The 17,277-nt window shown below is 47.5% G+C and overlaps 1 protein-coding gene across 4 annotated transcripts in view; it reads left to right on the top strand.

The window, feature by feature from the left end:
• Positions 1 to 17,277, top strand: part of LOC134840587 (succinate--CoA ligase [GDP-forming] subunit beta, mitochondrial-like) — a 485,398-nt gene that overhangs the window by 415,185 nt on the left and 52,936 nt on the right. The window lies entirely within an intron of this gene.

The raw sequence follows: 17,277 nt of genomic DNA, 5'->3' as shown, positions 1-17,277 counted from the left end.
ACTGAAGCCTCCTTCTCCACAAATATACGTCGCTAAGGTTCTTATCGTGTGTTCTTGCCACGATAAGAGGCTTCGTAATTTTCTTGCTCGACTGTTCTTCACAATATTTGGCGTCGTTCTGATTTTCGTCTTTTTTATTCAAAATGGCCGTCTTTTTTTCTATTTCTCAGAAATGTTCTTCTTCCAATCGAAATTTTAAAAATAAAAATTCTAGAACATTCTGACCCTCCGTCGCAACACTTTTTTGTTCATAAGGCCTTTAGTCACTCTTTTTTCTGTCGCGGGAAGGTTGTGCTGTGTTATCTGGCAGAATGGCACATACTCCCCGGACAAGTCTCCATCAATGTCCCTATTGATCGCATAACACCGGGTTATCGTCAAGTAGTTATCCAGTTTTCTGTAACCAATCTTACAAATTGCATAAGAAATTGAAATTTATCTACTCCACCTCAACTCACTACGTGTTCACAAATGGCATCGTACTACATCTCACTGCCTTTCAACAGTTTATGTCCTAGATAAAATTTCTTTTCTGACTACTTACGTCGTCTTGCCATAAAACTTCTTTTCGCTCTTTGTGATTAAAAAGTGGGACGTGGCACGGCCACGCACCCGTTAAAATTAACTTAACTCTACTCACCAAGTATAATCAGTCATTTATGCGGTCCTTTCCATATTAAAACTAAGAAACTCTGTGGCTAGGAAAGTTATTGAGTTACCCACCCTTCCCGAGCGAGTTTACTCAAACTTACCATGTCGCCACACAGTGAATTTGTGTCTTACACAGGTTAAAAACTTCAGTCGTGAATAAATAGGTGAATATACTCACCTATGTTCCTCATATACATACATAGATAGTAGTAACTAAAATCAATAATTTCAACAATTTTAACAATTGCAACATTTTCAAAGTTTGGTCTGACCAAACTAGATCAAAACAAAAAGTTTAACAAGTTCAATAATCAAAACTTGGTTGATTGGTTTAAGTTTTAGCACACAAATACAATCAAGTTTTTCTCTCCTTCTCTTCTCTTCTTTGGTCATCTTCACTCCATCATTTCTCCATCCTGATGTTCAGCGTCACTGTCTTCCAGGACTTTCTCTAACATGTCCAGAGAGTTGCGGGCCGTGCCCCAACCCTCCTGTTCCAGCAGCCTCGGTTTGCAACAAGGTAGCAAGTCCACATTCACCTTCTGCTCCCGGTTCCTGCAAAAGCTGTTGTGAAGACATAGGCTCACGTTTCGTTCTAGGTCAGCTCTTAAGACCTCTTTCTTCTCATCTTCAGTAACACAAGGCGTTCCAGCTACCCGCTTCACCGCTGTGGTGACCGCGTTTCTGTGCGTCAAGAATGCTCGTTTATAGGCTCCTGGTCCTATATCTAGCTGGAAAGATTGATAGGCTTCCGTGTTCCTTGACATGTGACGCTTCGCGCGTTCATACATCCAAGATGTCATCATTGCACGGAACCAAGGCATCAATCTTTGCCTTGACCATATTCTTTCAATGGCTTTAGGTATCCTCAGAACCTTGCAGGTGGTTCTGAAAAGATCCAATTCACGACTCATTTTAACGTTGCTCAACTGTTCAGGAGTCGGCACGGCCGTCTCCTGCTCACTTGTGTCCGCGTTAGCATCCAACCATCTCACTGCTAGCATGGCGCTAACCACCACGATTGACACTTGTTGATTCTGATCGGGCAACCCCGTGGAGTACAACTCCTCCACGTCCCATACTAGGATCAGATTCCCGCGTTTGGGGTACCACAACGTCTGCGCCAAGCAGTGGCAAGGATACTCCCCATGGGTTCTCACTATGTTCCTTCGGGTCCGATACCCTGAGGCTCCCAGCAACGGTTCCACTTCCATCAGAATCCTATGTAAATCGTCTTTCTCTTCTATGGTGGGGAATTCAGTAGGTAACGCTCCACTCGCTTTCTGTTTCTGGAACTCACTCACGTTACCTTCGTTCAGTCTCATGAACTCTTCACCCACAACGTCTTGCAACTCGCTTTCGGATCTCTTCGGGACTGCCCGAAAGATCTTTGCCAACAAGTCATATGACCTTTCTGACATTCTGGCCAACCTCACGCACTTTGGCACAGAGAAAAGTTGGTCAACCAACACTTGTTGCGTCCTCGCATCCATCACCACCATGTGCGTAGGATACTTGCTATTACAATACGGCGCTGAGCTTGAACCCACCATATATTTTGAACCAGTAGGTCTGTGATAGGCTTCACTGTCCTTCAGATTCACTTCATTTTCTAGAGCTTCTCGCCAGCCTCCAATCTTCTGCTCTGTCTGTAATGCTCCAGGGAATATTTCCACGCTGAGGGACGTCACTAGCTCATGGGCACGCTCCAAGCGCTCGAGCGATTCTATCGAACTCGTCATGCTACAAAATCCCAAGGCTGTGATCAGGTTTACGTCCGTCACCCCATGGCAGTCCGCGACCAACTCCATGGCACTCTTATCTGACATGCTCAATCTTCCATATAATCGTGCCAGTTGTCGATGCTGCTCGCTTAGCGTAATCAGGCAGTGTCCCAGGTTACAAACATGTCCTTCCATCCCACTGTGTTGAGCCAAGCATGTGCCTTGCTTCAACCAATTACTCGATGTACCTTCCTCGGACAACTCCGTGGACGGGTTGCTCTTCTTCTTCGTCAATCTCATGGCCAGCAGGTGATGTATCATGGCCAGATCATGTAAACTCGCATCATCATCCCGGTCTAACATGATATCCGCGGTCATGTCCCAGATTAAGCCTGCGTTAGGATGGGGACACCAGGAAGGTTTCATGAGTTCCCACATCAATACTAGACTGGTTTTCAAGGGACCGTCCCAAGAACCACAATCAAAACTCACTTGCCCTTTTAGCTCGGGAATCGAGGGCTCGACTACTCGTTCTTCCAAAATAATTCCAAGCTTGGGTTGTTCCACCATCAACATTCCAATTTCCTTAATCCGTTCAACCCAGAAGTTGAGCACTGTGACTTGCTCGTAGTCGAAGTATGCTTCCCTGGCTTCTTCGTTCACGAAGGGATTATACGCCATCCCCGGTATGCCAGACACGTATTGGAACGACTTCAGTTTCCCTAGTGTTGCAAACTCCTTTTGTCCTCTGGCCGCTTCAATCAAGTCTCTGCTCACTCTCAATTCTTTTTTGGAGTATCTTCTCACCTCTTCCAACTTGCGATAGCTTTCTATATCATTCGACTCCTTGCTTGGCACGGTCAATGGCATGTCCTGATATAGCTCTAGGAGTGCCCTAAGGAAGTTCCTTTCGCAATCAACTCCCTTTTGCCGAATGATCTTTATACATTCTCCCAACACAGGAGTGGGGATGAGATCCACCACGAACCTGACAAAGCAAAGGGCATCCTTACGCTTAGCCCATGCTATCGCTGAATCGTCTTTCGAAATCAATGCTCGTAGAGCTTCCATTAACTCTAGCTCCTGTTCTCGTGATTTCGAGTCATTACTGGCTTCATACTCCGCCTTTTTGATGCCCATCAAGCACCAAGCCAGTCGTACTTGCAGATCAGTTCTCACGCAAGGATGAGCCAGGTATGCTGCCACAGTAGCAGGTGCATTCATCGTCTCATCGAAGTATTTCTGGAGGGCCGCCCTCCAAGAAATTTCTAGCAGTTTTTCCAATCCAATTTCGTTCGCTTCTGATGACATTACTGTGCCATACTCTCTTCGATTGAAGTTAGAGTTCTCCGTAAGCCCTTTCAGATATTCTTGCATGGCCCGCTTTTCACTCCAAGCCATCAGGTGCCCTCTCGCGGAGTTCCTCGCTTTCAACATCTCCACATAACCCCCTGCCGGATCTCCCATGTGGACCGATTCCGGCACAGTTATTCGACTGTACTCGACCACGTCGAGTTGTCCTTCCAGTTTCAACTTGGCCATGTTGATCCGCGAGGGCCTATAATCTTCAAGTCCTCCAGATCCACATTGACTGATGACTTCCATTTCTAACTTAGTGTCTGCCAGGGTTCGCGCCGTCTTCTTCGATCTAGTGGCGGTTACGGTCAGACCTGCCAAGAGCATAGGGGGTATCAGATTCTCTTTTTCTCCCCCTGTCAGCGTTGCGCTATCTCCTTGCCCGCTCTCGCCTGAACGACCTGCGCTCGTTAAAGAGGTCACCACTGCGCTGGCTCTCGACTTCACCACTCTCGGGTTCATGGCTCGACTTTCTGTTTTCCCTTTTAGTCGCTTCAGCCCTTTCCTGGCTCGTCTGACAGGTAATTTCTTTGCAACATGCTGATCATCGGCACTGTCTTCTGTTACTGACTCGGTCAGAACATCCGACTCCATGGAGCTCACTATTTTCTCCAGGACCTCACGCCTGATGGGTTGGTTCAATCCCACCTTCATTATGGACTGCGTCCCATATCGCCTTATCACGTCCCAAGCATTTCTTATCGTGTTGCTTCTTGTCGTCGTGTAGATTCTTCGTTTGATTCAATGAATTCAATGAACAATTTCTGATCAATCAAGATCTAAAAAACAAGTCGCGGCTTAGAACCATCATTTTTGGATACAACATCAATCAATTCTTTAAAACTCTTCATTGAAATTCTTTTCACCATTCTGATTTAAAATTTAGCACCAAGGTGGATCGTCCACCTTTATCTTTGTCAGAGTAGCACGAATGTGCGCTGTCACCTTGATGACACAAGCATAAAACATATCATAACAATAACATAACATAAACACATAAGCATCACACACCTATACTATCACATAAAAACCTAATCCCTAATACTGTACCTAAAACCTAACCTAACCTAAAACTTGACTCTAATTCCTATCGAATAACTTAACAAAAACCACTTATCGCCGAGCGCAATCCTTAGCATATACTCAGATAGTATTTTTTATGTAAGTAAACTTCTATGTCAGTCTCTGAAAATATCACATGCACAAGAGCGTACAACTCTCTAGGGTGTAGCTTTCCCCTATTAGGATCGTATACTGGCAACGAGAGAGAGGTCACACCTCTCTCAACCAGGAAATCCCTAAGTCGAGTCAAGGCCAATACCAAGCTCTCCGGATTCACGTGTTGCCTATCAGTAGCTTTCGTATCCAAAAAACACAAATATTTCCCTGGTATCTGTATTTCCCGTCGATCGCCCAAAGTCTAGGAGACCGAGGTTGGATTGTGGAACACGTAGAGGACCATTTGGGGCGACCCAGTTGGACTCGGTATTGTCATGACTGATGTATTTGACGCCGTCTCTATCGACGTCCTGAATCGTCAGGATCGTCTCTTTTGGATCTGTCGGCAGATCGTGGAGCCATTCGAGCACGCGCAAGTTTGTTAGTTCTTGCTCATGAGTCTGTTCCGCTTCTGGTTCGAACTCCACTTCCGGTTCTGATCGATCGTCGATCCAATCTTGATCCATATCGTTCACAAGGTCGATTTCCCCTAGCATCGCCACTTCGTCCAGTCCCACCAGCGAGTCTATGACATCACTCACTACTATCCTGTCTACAACGAAGTCCTCGCCATACGGATTGTATTTCTTCTGGTTTTTTCCTTTCTTGCTTTGGCGTGTTTCCATGGTGAGAGGAAAGTCAGGCTGTATTCCTTTGACAATTTCGGTTTGTTCCGGGCAATCCCAGTCTTCTTCGGCATAGGGTAGAGTTTCATCGTCCACCTCTACTCGCTCAGTCAACTCGAGATCCAGTGGTAGATCGCAATCGTCCACCACCTCATTCCCGTCGTTCTTGTCGCGAGTACCCCTACCATTCACTTCACAAGCAGGATCCACAATTAAATAGTCTCCCTCTTGCATGTCTGCTGGGATGCACCAATCCTCTGACGAGGCATTGTGCGGTTTGATATTCTCGTAATGAGCCGCTCTTCCAGTGCTCAGCCGATAAAAACGACCTCCTTGATGCACCTCTGTTATCTGAAATGGACCACGCCATTTCTTTAATAGTTTCTTGGTTCCTTTTGGTGGAACCACTTCCTGGAACACCCAGACGTAATCGCCAACTGAGTAGGCTTTTGCATCGGCTGTTCTTTTATCAAACCTCCTTTTTTGTCTAATTTGCGCCTGTTGCCTATTCCTCCTGCATAAGTCATTAAGGTCCTGCTGTCTTCTAATAACGTCCCGCACGTACGTTTGCGGTGCTGTCCTCTTCCCTTCATATTCAGGGTAGAAGAACGTTAATGGGAGTGCTTTTTCGTGACCCGTCAGCATCATATGTGGACTTATTCCCGTGGTGGAATGCTCCGTGCTGTTGTAAGCACCCATCACTTGCGGCAAGTACTTGTCCCAGTCATCCATGTAGCGTGAGCAGTAGACTCTCAACATGGATACCAGTGTGCGATTCTGCCTCTCGACTAGGCCATTCGTTTGCGGGTGATAAGTGGTCGAGTGGGCCTGAGCTACCTGCGACCTTTTCATTAACTCTTTTGTGAGATCACCTACGAATGCTTTGCCATTGTCCGATTGGAACGTGATGGGGCAGCCATGCCTTGCTATCCACACGTTTATCAAATGATCGCATGTTTCTTCTGCCGATGCTGTCATGCAGGGTGCTGCCTCCGCATACTTCGTAAAATGGTCGATCATTACCAGCACCTGATTATAGCCCGTTGCTGTCATGCAGATTTTCTGATGATCAATTTGCACCACTTCGTTGAAACCTTACGATTCTATTGACTGTAGGGGGAACCTTAGTTTCCTGGGATCCTTTGCCTGTTGACAAGACAGGCATGCGGCTATCCATTTCTCACAAGCCTTCTTCAATCCCGGCCATTCGAATCGTTTTTGTATCCTGTTATACACTTTGTCCACGCCTTGATGTCCCATCTGATCATGTGAGCGAAAGAGCAATTCGGTCTGGTACAACTGTGGTAACACTATTGAATTGTATTTATAAAGGACCTTGTCCTCCTCCTTGCGCTTACAGGCTACGATTCCGTCCTTATTCAGGTACAACAAGTCTTTCCTCTTCAGGTAAAATTGCTTCAGGATTTTGTAGCTGTCTTCTTCCAAGTCTCCCTTGTCAGGTGCTCCATTCTCGATCCATCTTTTCAGACTGCTCGTCATTCTATCATTTCGTTGAGCCCTCAGGAGATCCGACAGCCTGTACCTGGCTTTCAAATACGTCTTCACCACGTTCATTTGCCCACTCATTATCTCCGGAGCATGAGCATCGTCCATCAACTTGACACACCATATCTTTTTCAAAGGCGTCGCTTCTTGCACAGATGGTTCCAGATTGGTACGGACGACCGTACCATGTGGCAGCAATCTGGTTGGGCGTTTTGAAACTGCTATCAGCTCGAGCTCGTCTGCGGCATTATCTACCACAGTGCCCTCTTCATCTGAGGTGTATCTGTCTCTGTCTGGATCCTGATGTGTTTCTCGGTCCAGCCCACGCTGCTTCCAGTCTACCAATAAGGAGTGGATTGCGATCTCTGACACATCGGAATTGGAAGTTGTTTCAGACGTGTTGTCCCAGGACTGGGGTCTCGAGTCACCATTTGAGTCGACTGATTCCTCAACATCATATTCCAAGTTGTCTGAGATGTTTCTTGACTCCCCGGACAAAACTCTGTCCATCGGTCGCTTTGAACCCGACTCCCCGGACAAAATTCTGCCCCTAGGTGGTCTAGTCAACCTCTCCCCGGACAAGTCGTCCTGCACGGGCTCCAAGGTGTCTGACTCATCAGAGGAGACGTCCTTGACTGGCTCGAAGGTGTCAGACTCCCCGGACATTGTCTCGTCCATGGACGAACAATCTGGGCTTGGCTCGTATTCCTCTTTTGCATCCGTGAAGTGCACTCTCCTCGTGAAGCTAGATTTCGACCTGATCCTGACTTCCTCAGTAGCTTGGTTTTGATTCGATGTTCCATATTCAGTGAACGAAGTTCTCAACAATACTTCTTTCGGCATCGAGGTCACCAGCTGGTTGACGATCGACCTGCAATCCCGTTCAACGCCTCGGCTGCGAATGGACACTGGCCTCTTCTCTGTTCTCTCGGTGACAGTCAACCTCTGCATGGTCTCCATCCATTCACGATCATGCCTATTCACTTCCCTATCCAACAAGTCACGGAGTTTTCCCATGACGTCCGGCGCCACGTAAACCGTCTTATTCAATAAAGCGATGCTGTTTATACCCAGCCTGGTCAGTTCTTGCTGTACCAAGTTGGATCGGACTAGCAGGTCCAACGGAACGGGTTCGCCTCTGGCTAAAAGCTTTATCTCCGCGGCCGTCTCCACTGGAAGGTCAGGGTGTCCAGGTATAGGATGTCCTGATTTGTCTAACCACCTAGTAAGTGGCAGCTTATCGTAGGTTTCTTTGTCCAGAAAGGAAAACCCGTCTTTGATCTCTGATTGGTTAGCCTGCTTCTCCTCGAGGCGCTCATAAAATTCTGTCTTTTTACTGAGGCTATCTACGTTCTGGTGCTTGTCACGGGTACGGTGCTCTATGATCATGTGGTATCCATCCAGGCGCACAATCCAACGACCAATATAGCTTTGGTCCATCGAATAGGTTTTCAGCCAGGCAAGGGCACGATTATCCACACGTAACTTGAAGGGAGCACTCCCCAAGTAGGCCCTGTATTTTTCCACGAAAGTGATCACCGCAAACATCTCCGCTTTTGGTGCGCCGTACTTCATTTCAGTATCTATCACTCAGGACTTTACTCCCGTAGGCTATCGGACGAAGAACCGTTCTCCCGTTCCCACCTGCTCCTGGTGAATTATGCCCGATATCGCAACCACTGATGCATCCGTGTCCAGCACGAACATTCCCTTCTCTGTTGGCATGCCGAGGACCGGTGCCTCGCAAAGTTCACGCTTGATGTTTTCAAATGAAACGTGTGCCTCATCAGTCCAGGTGGTTCTCACTATGTTCCTTCGGGTCCGATACCCTGAGGCTCCCAGCAACGGTTCCACTTCCATCAGAATCCTATGTAAATCGTCTTTCTCTTCTATGGTGGGGAATTCAGTAGGTAACGCTCCACTCGCTTTCTGTTTCTGGAACTCACTCACGTTACCTTCGTTCAGTCTCATGAACTCTTCACCCACAACGTCTTGCAACTCGCTTTCGGATCTCTTCGGGACTGCCCGAAAGATCTTTGCCAACAAGTCATATGACCTTTCTGACATTCTGGCCAACCTCACGCACTTTGGCACAGAGAAAAGTTGGTCAACCAACACTTGTTGCGTCCTCGCATCCATCACCACCATGTGCGTAGGATACTTGCTATTACAATACGGCGCTGAGCTTGAACCCACCATATATTTTGAACCAGTAGGTCTGTGATAGGCTTCACTGTCCTTCAGATTCACTTCATTTTCTAGAGCTTCTCGCCAGCCTCCAATCTTCTGCTCTGTCTGTAATGCTCCAGGGAATATTTCCACGCTGAGGGACGTCACTAGCTCATGGGCACGCTCCAAGCGCTCGAGCGATTCTATCGAACTCGTCATGCTACAAAATCCCAAGGCTGTGATCAGGTTTACGTCCGTCACCCCATGGCAGTCCGCGACCAACTCCATGGCACTCTTATCTGACATGCTCAATCTTCCATATAATCGTGCCAGTTGTCGATGCTGCTCGCTTAGCGTAATCAGGCAGTGTCCCAGGTTACAAACATGTCCTTCCATCCCACTGTGTTGAGCCAAGCATGTGCCTTGCTTCAACCAATTACTCGATGTACCTTCCTCGGACAACTCCGTGGACGGGTTGCTCTTCTTCTTCGTCAATCTCATGGCCAGCAGGTGATGTATCATGGCCAGATCATGTAAACTCGCATCATCATCCCGGTCTAACATGATATCCGCGGTCATGTCCCAGATTAAGCCTGCGTTAGGATGGGGACACCAGGAAGGTTTCATGAGTTCCCACATCAATACTAGACTGGTTTTCAAGGGACCGTCCCAAGAACCACAATCAAAACTCACTTGCCCTTTTAGCTCGGGAATCGAGGGCTCGACTACTCGTTCTTCCAAAATAATTCCAAGCTTGGGTTGTTCCACCATCAACATTCCAATTTCCTTAATCCGTTCAACCCAGAAGTTGAGCACTGTGACTTGCTCGTAGTCGAAGTATGCTTCCCTGGCTTCTTCGTTCACGAAGGGATTATACGCCATCCCCGGTATGCCAGACACGTATTGGAACGACTTCAGTTTCCCTAGTGTTGCAAACTCCTTTTGTCCTCTGGCCGCTTCAATCAAGTCTCTGCTCACTGTCAATTCTTTTTTGGAGTATCTTCTCACCTCTTCCAACTTGCGATAGCTTTCCATATCATTCGACTCCTTGCTTGGCACGGTCAATGGCATGTCCTGATATAGCTCTAGGAGTGCCCTAAGGAAGTTCCTTTCGCAATCAACTCCCTTTTGCCGAATGATCTTTATACATTCTCCCAACACAGGAGTGGGGATGCGATCCACCACGAACCTGACAAAGCAAAGGGCATCCTTACGCTTAGCCCATGCTATCGCTGAATCGTCTTTCGAAATCAATGCTCGTAGAGCTTCCATTAACTCTAGCTCCTGTTCTCGTGATTTCGAGTCATTACTGGCTTCATACTCCGCCTTTTTGATGCCCATCAAGCACCAAGCCAGTCGTACTTGCAGATCAGTTCTCACGCAAGGATGAGCCAGGTATGCTGCCACAGTAGCAGGTGCATTCATCGTCTCATCGAAGTATTTCTGGAGGGCCGCCCTCCAAGAAATTTCTAGCAGTTTTTCCAATCCAATTTCGTTCGCTTCTGATGACATTACTGTGCCATACTCTCTTCGATTGAAGTTAGAGTTCTCCGTAAGCCCTTTCAGATATTCTTGCATGGCCCGCTTTTCACTCCAAGCCATCAGGTGCCCTCTCGCGGAGTTCCTCGCTTTCAACATCTCCACATAACCCCCTGCCGGATCTCCCATGTGGACCGATTCCGGCACAGTTATTCGACTGTACTCGACCACGTCGAGTTGTCCTTCCAGTTTCAACTTGGCCATGTTGATCCGCGAGGGCCTATAATCTTCAAGTCCTCCAGATCCACATTGACTGATGACTTCCATTTCTAACTTAGTGTCTGCCAGGGTTCGCGCCGTCTTCTTCGATCTAGTGGCGGTTACGGTCAGACCTGCCAAGAGCATAGGGGGTATCAGATTCTCTTTTTCTCCCCCTGTCAGCGTTGCGCTATCTCCTTGCCCGCTCTCGCCTGAACGACCTGCGCTCGTTAAAGAGGTCACCACTGCGCTGGCTCTCGACTTCACCACTCTCGGGTTCATGGCTCGACTTTCTGTTTTCCCTTTTAGTCGCTTCAGCCCTTTCCTGGCTCGTCTGACAGGTAATTTCTTTGCAACATGCTGATCATCGGCACTGTCTTCTGTTACTGACTCGGTCAGAACATCCGACTCCATGGAGCTCACTATTTTCTCCAGGACCTCACGCATGATGGGTTGGTTCAATCCCACCTTCATTATGGACTGCGTCCCATATCGCCTTATCACGTCCCAAGCATTTCTTATCGTGTTGCTTCTTGTCGTCGTGTAGATTCTTCGTTTGATTCAATGAATTCAATAAACAATTTCTGATCAATCAAGATCTAAAAAACAAGTCGCGGCTTAGAACCATCATTTTTGGATACAACATCAATCAATTCTTTAAAACTCTTCATTGAAATTCTTTTCACCATTCTGATTTAAAATTTAGCACCAAGGTGGATCGTCCACCTTTATCTTTGTCAGAGTAGCACGAATGTGCGCTGTCACCTTGATGACACAAGCATAAAACATATCATAACAATAACATAACATAAACACATAAGCATCACACACCTATACTATCACATAAAAACCTAATCCCTAATACTGTACCTAAAACCTAACCTAACCTAAGACTTGACTCTAATTCCTATCGAATAACTTAACAAAAACCACTTATCGCCGAGCGCAATCCTTAGCATATACTCAGATAGTATTTTTTATGTAAGTAAACTTCTATGTCAGTCTCTGAAAATATCACATGCACAAGAGCGTACAACTCTCTAGGGTGTAGCTTTCCCCTATTAGGATCGTATACTGGCAACGAGAGAGAGGTCACACCTCTCTCAACCAGGAAATCCCTAAGTCGAGTCAAGGCCAATACCAAGCTCTCCGGATTCACGTGTTGCCTATCAGTAGCTTTCGTATCCAAAAAACACAAATATTTCCCTGGTATCTGTGATGCAACAGGGGGCAACGCTATCATTCCTCCTACACCAGGCCTCTGTTTCCACAAAAACTCGATATTCTTGTACTCTCTTTTAAAGTCGGCCGCTAGTGCTGTTTTGAAGCTTACGTCCGCCGTTATCGCTATGGCGCACGTGCGTTCCATGAGTATGAAATCGCTGTCCGTTATGACGATATTGTTCGAATAGTGGTTCGGTAGATCAAAATACGATTCAAAGATTCGTCCAAAAGGTGGTTTTTTAGCATTCTCGCCCTCTGTCTCTAGTTCTCCGGTTTCTCTTGCCGATTTCAATTTTTTTATTATGAGGTTTTCGGTGTGGGTGAGTCCTACCCCCACTCCCCAGACAAAAATATCCATCGACGTCCCCGTCGATCGCCCAAAGTCTAGGAGACCGAGGTTGGATTGTGGAACACGTAGAGGACCATCTGGGGCGACCCAGTTGGACTCGGTATTGTCATGACTGATGTATTTGACGCCGTCTCTATCGACGTCCTGAATCGTCAGGATCGTCTCTTTTGGATCTGTCGGCAGATCGTGGAGCCATTCGAGCACGCGCAAGTTTGTTAGTTCTTGCTCATGAGTCTGTTTCGCTTCTGGTTCGAACTCCACTTCCGGTTCTGATCGATCGTCGATCCAATCTTGATCCATATCGTTCACAAGGTCGATTTCCCCTAGCATCGCCACTTCGTCCAGTCCCACCAGCGAGTCTATGACATCACTCACTACTATCCTGTCTACAACGAAGTCCTCGCCATACGGATTGTATTTCTTCTGGTTTTTTCCTTTCTTGCTTTGGCGTGTTTCCATGGTGAGAGGAAAGTCAGGGTGTATTCCTTTGTCAATTTCGGTTTGTTCCGGGCAATCCCAGTCTTCTTCGGCATAGGGTAGAGTTTCATCGTCCACCTCTACTCGCTCAGTCAACTCGAGATCCAGTGGTAGATCGCAATCGTCCACCACCTCATTCCCGTCGTTCTTGTCGCGAGTACCCCTTTCATTCACTTCACAAGCAGGATCCACAATTAAATAGTCTCCCTCTTGCATGTCTGCTGGGATGCACCAATCCTCTGACGAGGCATTGTGCGGTTTGATATTCTCGTAATGAGCCGCTCTTCCAGTGCTCAGCCGATAAAAACGACCTCCTTGATGCACCTCTGTTATCTGAAATGGACCACGCCATTTCTTTAATAGTTTCTTGGTTCCTTTTGGTGGAACCACTTCCTGGAACACCCAGACGTAATCGCCAACTGAGTAGGCTTTTGCATCGGCTGTTCTTTTATCAAACCTCCTTTTTTGTCTAATTTGCGCCTGTTGCGTATTCCTCCTGCATAAGTCATTAAGGTCCTGCTGTCTTCTAATAACGTCCCGCACGTACGTTTGCGGTGCTGTCCTCTTCCCTTCATATTCAGGGTAGAAGAACGTTAATGGGAGTGCTTTTTCGTGACCCGTCAGCATCATATGTGGACTTATTCCCGTGGTGGAATGCTCCGTGCTGTTGTAAGCACCCATCACTTGCGGCAAGTGCTTGTCCCAGTCATCCATGTAGCGTGAGCAGTAGACTCTCAACATGGATACCAGTGTGCGATTCTGCCTCTCGACTAGGCCATTCGTTTGCGGGTGATAAGTGGTCGAGTGGGCCTGAGCTACCTGCGACCTTTTCATTAACTCTTTTGTGAGATCACCTACGAATGCTTTGCCATTGTCCGATTGGAACGTGATGGGGCAGCCATGCCTTGCTATCCACACGTTTATCAAATGATCGCATGTTTCTTCTGCCGATGCTGTCATGCAGGGTGCTGCCTCCGCATACTTCGTAAAATGGTCGATCATTACCAGCACCTGATTATAGCCCGTTGCTGTCATGCAGATTTTCTGATGATCAATTTGCACCACTTCGTTGAAACCTTACGATTCTATTGACTGTAGGGGGAACCTTAGTTTCCTGGGATCCTTTGCCTGTTGACAAGACAGGCATGCGGCTATCCATTTCTCACAAGCCTTCTTCAATCCCGGCCATTCGAATCGTTTTTGTATCCTGTTATACACTTTGTCCACGCCTTGATGTCCCATCTGATCATGTGAGCGAAAGAGCAATTCGGTCTGGTACAACTGTGGTAACACTATTGAATTGTATTTATAAAGGACCTTGTCCTCCTCCTTGCGCTTACAGGCTACGATTCCGTCCTTATTCAGGTACAACAAGTCTTTCCTCTTCAGGTAAAATTGCTTCAGGATTTTGTAGCTGTCTTCTTCCAAGTCTCCCTTGTCAGGTGCTCCATTCTCGATCCATCTTTTCAGACTGCTCGTCATTCTATCATTTCGTTGAGCCCTCAGGAGATCCGACAGCCTGTACCTGGCTTTCAAATACGTCTTCACCACGTTCATTTGCCCACTCATTATCTCCGGAGCATGAGCATCGTCCATCAACTTGACACACCATATCTTTTTCAAAGGCGTCGCTTCTTGCACAGATGGTTCCAGATTGGTACGGACGACCGTACCATGTGGCAGCAATCTGGTTGGGCGTTTTGAAACTGCTATCAGCTCGAGCTCGTCTGCGGCATTATCTACCACAGTGCCCTCTTCATCTGAGGTGTATCTGTCTCTGTCTGGATCCTGATGTGTTTCTCGGTCCAGCCCACGCTGCTTCCAGTCTACCAATAAGGAGTGGATTGCGATCTCTGACACATCGGAATTGGAAGTTGTTTCAGACGTGTTGTCCCAGGACTGGGGTCTCGAGTCGCCATTTGAGTCGACTGATTCCTCAACATCATATTCCAAGTTGTCTGAGATGTTTCTTGACTCCCCGGACAAAACTCTGTCCATCGGTCGCTTTGAACCCGACTCCCCGGACAAAATTCTGCCCCTAGGTGGTCTAGTCAACCTCTCCCCGGACAAGTCGTCCTGCACGGGCTCCAAGGTGTCTGACTCATCAGAGGAGACGTCCTTGACTGGCTCGAAGGTGTCAGACTCCCCGGACATTGTCTCGTCCATGGACGAACAATCTGGGCTTGGCTCGTATTCCTCTTTTGCATCCGTGAAGTGCACTCTCCTCGTGAAGCTAGATTTCGACCTGATCCTGACTTCCTCAGTAGCTTGGTTTTGATTCGATGTTCCATATTCAGTGAACGAAGTTCTCAACAATACTTCTTTCGGCATCGAGGTCACCAGCTGGTTGACGATCGACCTGCAATCCCGTTCAACGCCTCGGCTGCGAATGGACACTGGCCTCTTCTCTGTTCTCTCGGTGACAGTCAACCTCTGCATGGTCTCCATCCATTCACGATCATGCCTATTCACTTCCCTATCCAACAAGTCACGGAGTTTTCCCATGACGTCCGGCGCCACGTAAACCGTCTTATTCAATAAAGCGATGCTGTTTATACCCAGCCTGGTCAGTTCTTGCTGTACCAAGTTGGATCGGACTAGCAGGTCCAACGGAACGGGTCCGCCTCTGGCTAAAAGCTTTATCTCCGCGGCCGTCTCCACTGGAAGGTCAGGGTGTCCAGGTATAGGATGTCCTGATTTGTCTAACCACCTAGTAAGTGGCAGCTTATCGTAGGTTTCTTTGTCCAGAAAGGAAAACCCGTCTTTGATCTCTGATTGGTTAGCCTGCTTCTCCTCGAGGCGCTCATAAAATTCTGTCTTTTTACTGAGGCTATCTGCGTTCTGGTGCTTGTCACGGGTACGGTGCTCTATGATCATGTGGTATCCATCCAGGCGCACAATCCAACGACCAATATAGCTTTGGTCCATCGAATAGGTTTTCAGCCAGGCAAGGGCACGATTATCCACACGTAACTTGAAGGGAGCACTCCCCAAGTAGGCCCTGTATTTTTCCACGAAAGTGATCACCGCAAACATCTCCGCTTTTGGTGCGCCGTACTTCATTTCAGTATCACTCAGGACTTTACTCCCGTAGGCTATCGGACGAAGAACCGTTCTCCCGTTCCACTCCTGCTCCTGGTGAAGTATGCCCGATATCGCAACCACTGATGCATCCGTGTCCAGCACGAACATTCCCTTCTCTGTTGGCATGCCGAGGACCGGTGCCTCGCAAAGTTCACGCTTGATGTTTTCAAATGAAACTTGTGCCTCATCAGTCCAGGTGAACTTTTTGCCCTTGTTTCTCATCAGCCTCTGCATGGGGTATATCTTGTCAGCATACCCCTTGATGAACTCTCGATAATAATTTGCGAATCCCAGAAAACTCATCAGCTGTGTATCTGTCTTAGGTGCATTCCAGGTCAGTACTGCTTCAACCGCTTCGGGATCTGGTCTCACTCCATGTTTGTCAACCAGGCGGCCCAGATACTTTATGGAATCCCTGAGGATTTCACACTTAGAGGGTTTGCATTTCAGACCCGCCTGCTTCATGCAAGAAAACACCTCCTCCAACCTTTCTATGTGGTCTTCTAAGGTTGGTGTTGCAATCACGACATCATCGACATAACACATAATGAGATTCCCGTATTTCTTAGTGACGCTCGTGAGTGCCTGGGCCATCAGTCGCTGGAATGTGGCCGTCGCGTTGCACAATCCGAATGGCATCCTCTTCCACTGGAACAGTCCCAGCTCACACGCGAAACCTGTTTTCTCTCGATCTTGCTTTCTGAGTGGCACTTGCCAGAATGCGGAGCCCAAATCCAACGTCGTGAAGAACTTAGCGTCTCCCAGCTTGGATAGGCTCTCATCGATGCGGGGAATCGGGTATGCGTCCTTTATAGTCACTGCGTTCAGATAACGGAAATCACAACAAAATCTGAGTTGTCCCCCTTTCTTTTTCGCCATGACCACGCCACAAGCCCATGGGGACTTCGACGGCTCAATCATGTCGTACTCCATTAACATTTCAATTTCCTTCCTACACGCTTCTGACTTGTTTGGGGTCATTCTTCTCGCCCCTTCCCTATGAGGTACCGAGCCCTCTTCTATCTCAATCTCGTGCTCTACAAAATTGCAACAACCTATATCGGCCTTATGCTTTGAAAAAACGTCTGCGTTCCGATCTAGCACCACCCTGAGCGAATCTAGTTCCTTGTCAGATATTTAACCCTTCAGATGTTCT

Source organism: Symsagittifera roscoffensis, chromosome 2 (genome assembly GCF_963678635.1).
Source record: "Symsagittifera roscoffensis chromosome 2, txSymRosc1.1, whole genome shotgun sequence".
NCBI classification, from domain to species: Eukaryota; Metazoa; Xenacoelomorpha; order Acoela; family Convolutidae; genus Symsagittifera; species Symsagittifera roscoffensis.
Note: the sequence above shows the minus strand (reverse complement) of the source record. Positions and strands in the feature narration are given on the sequence as shown.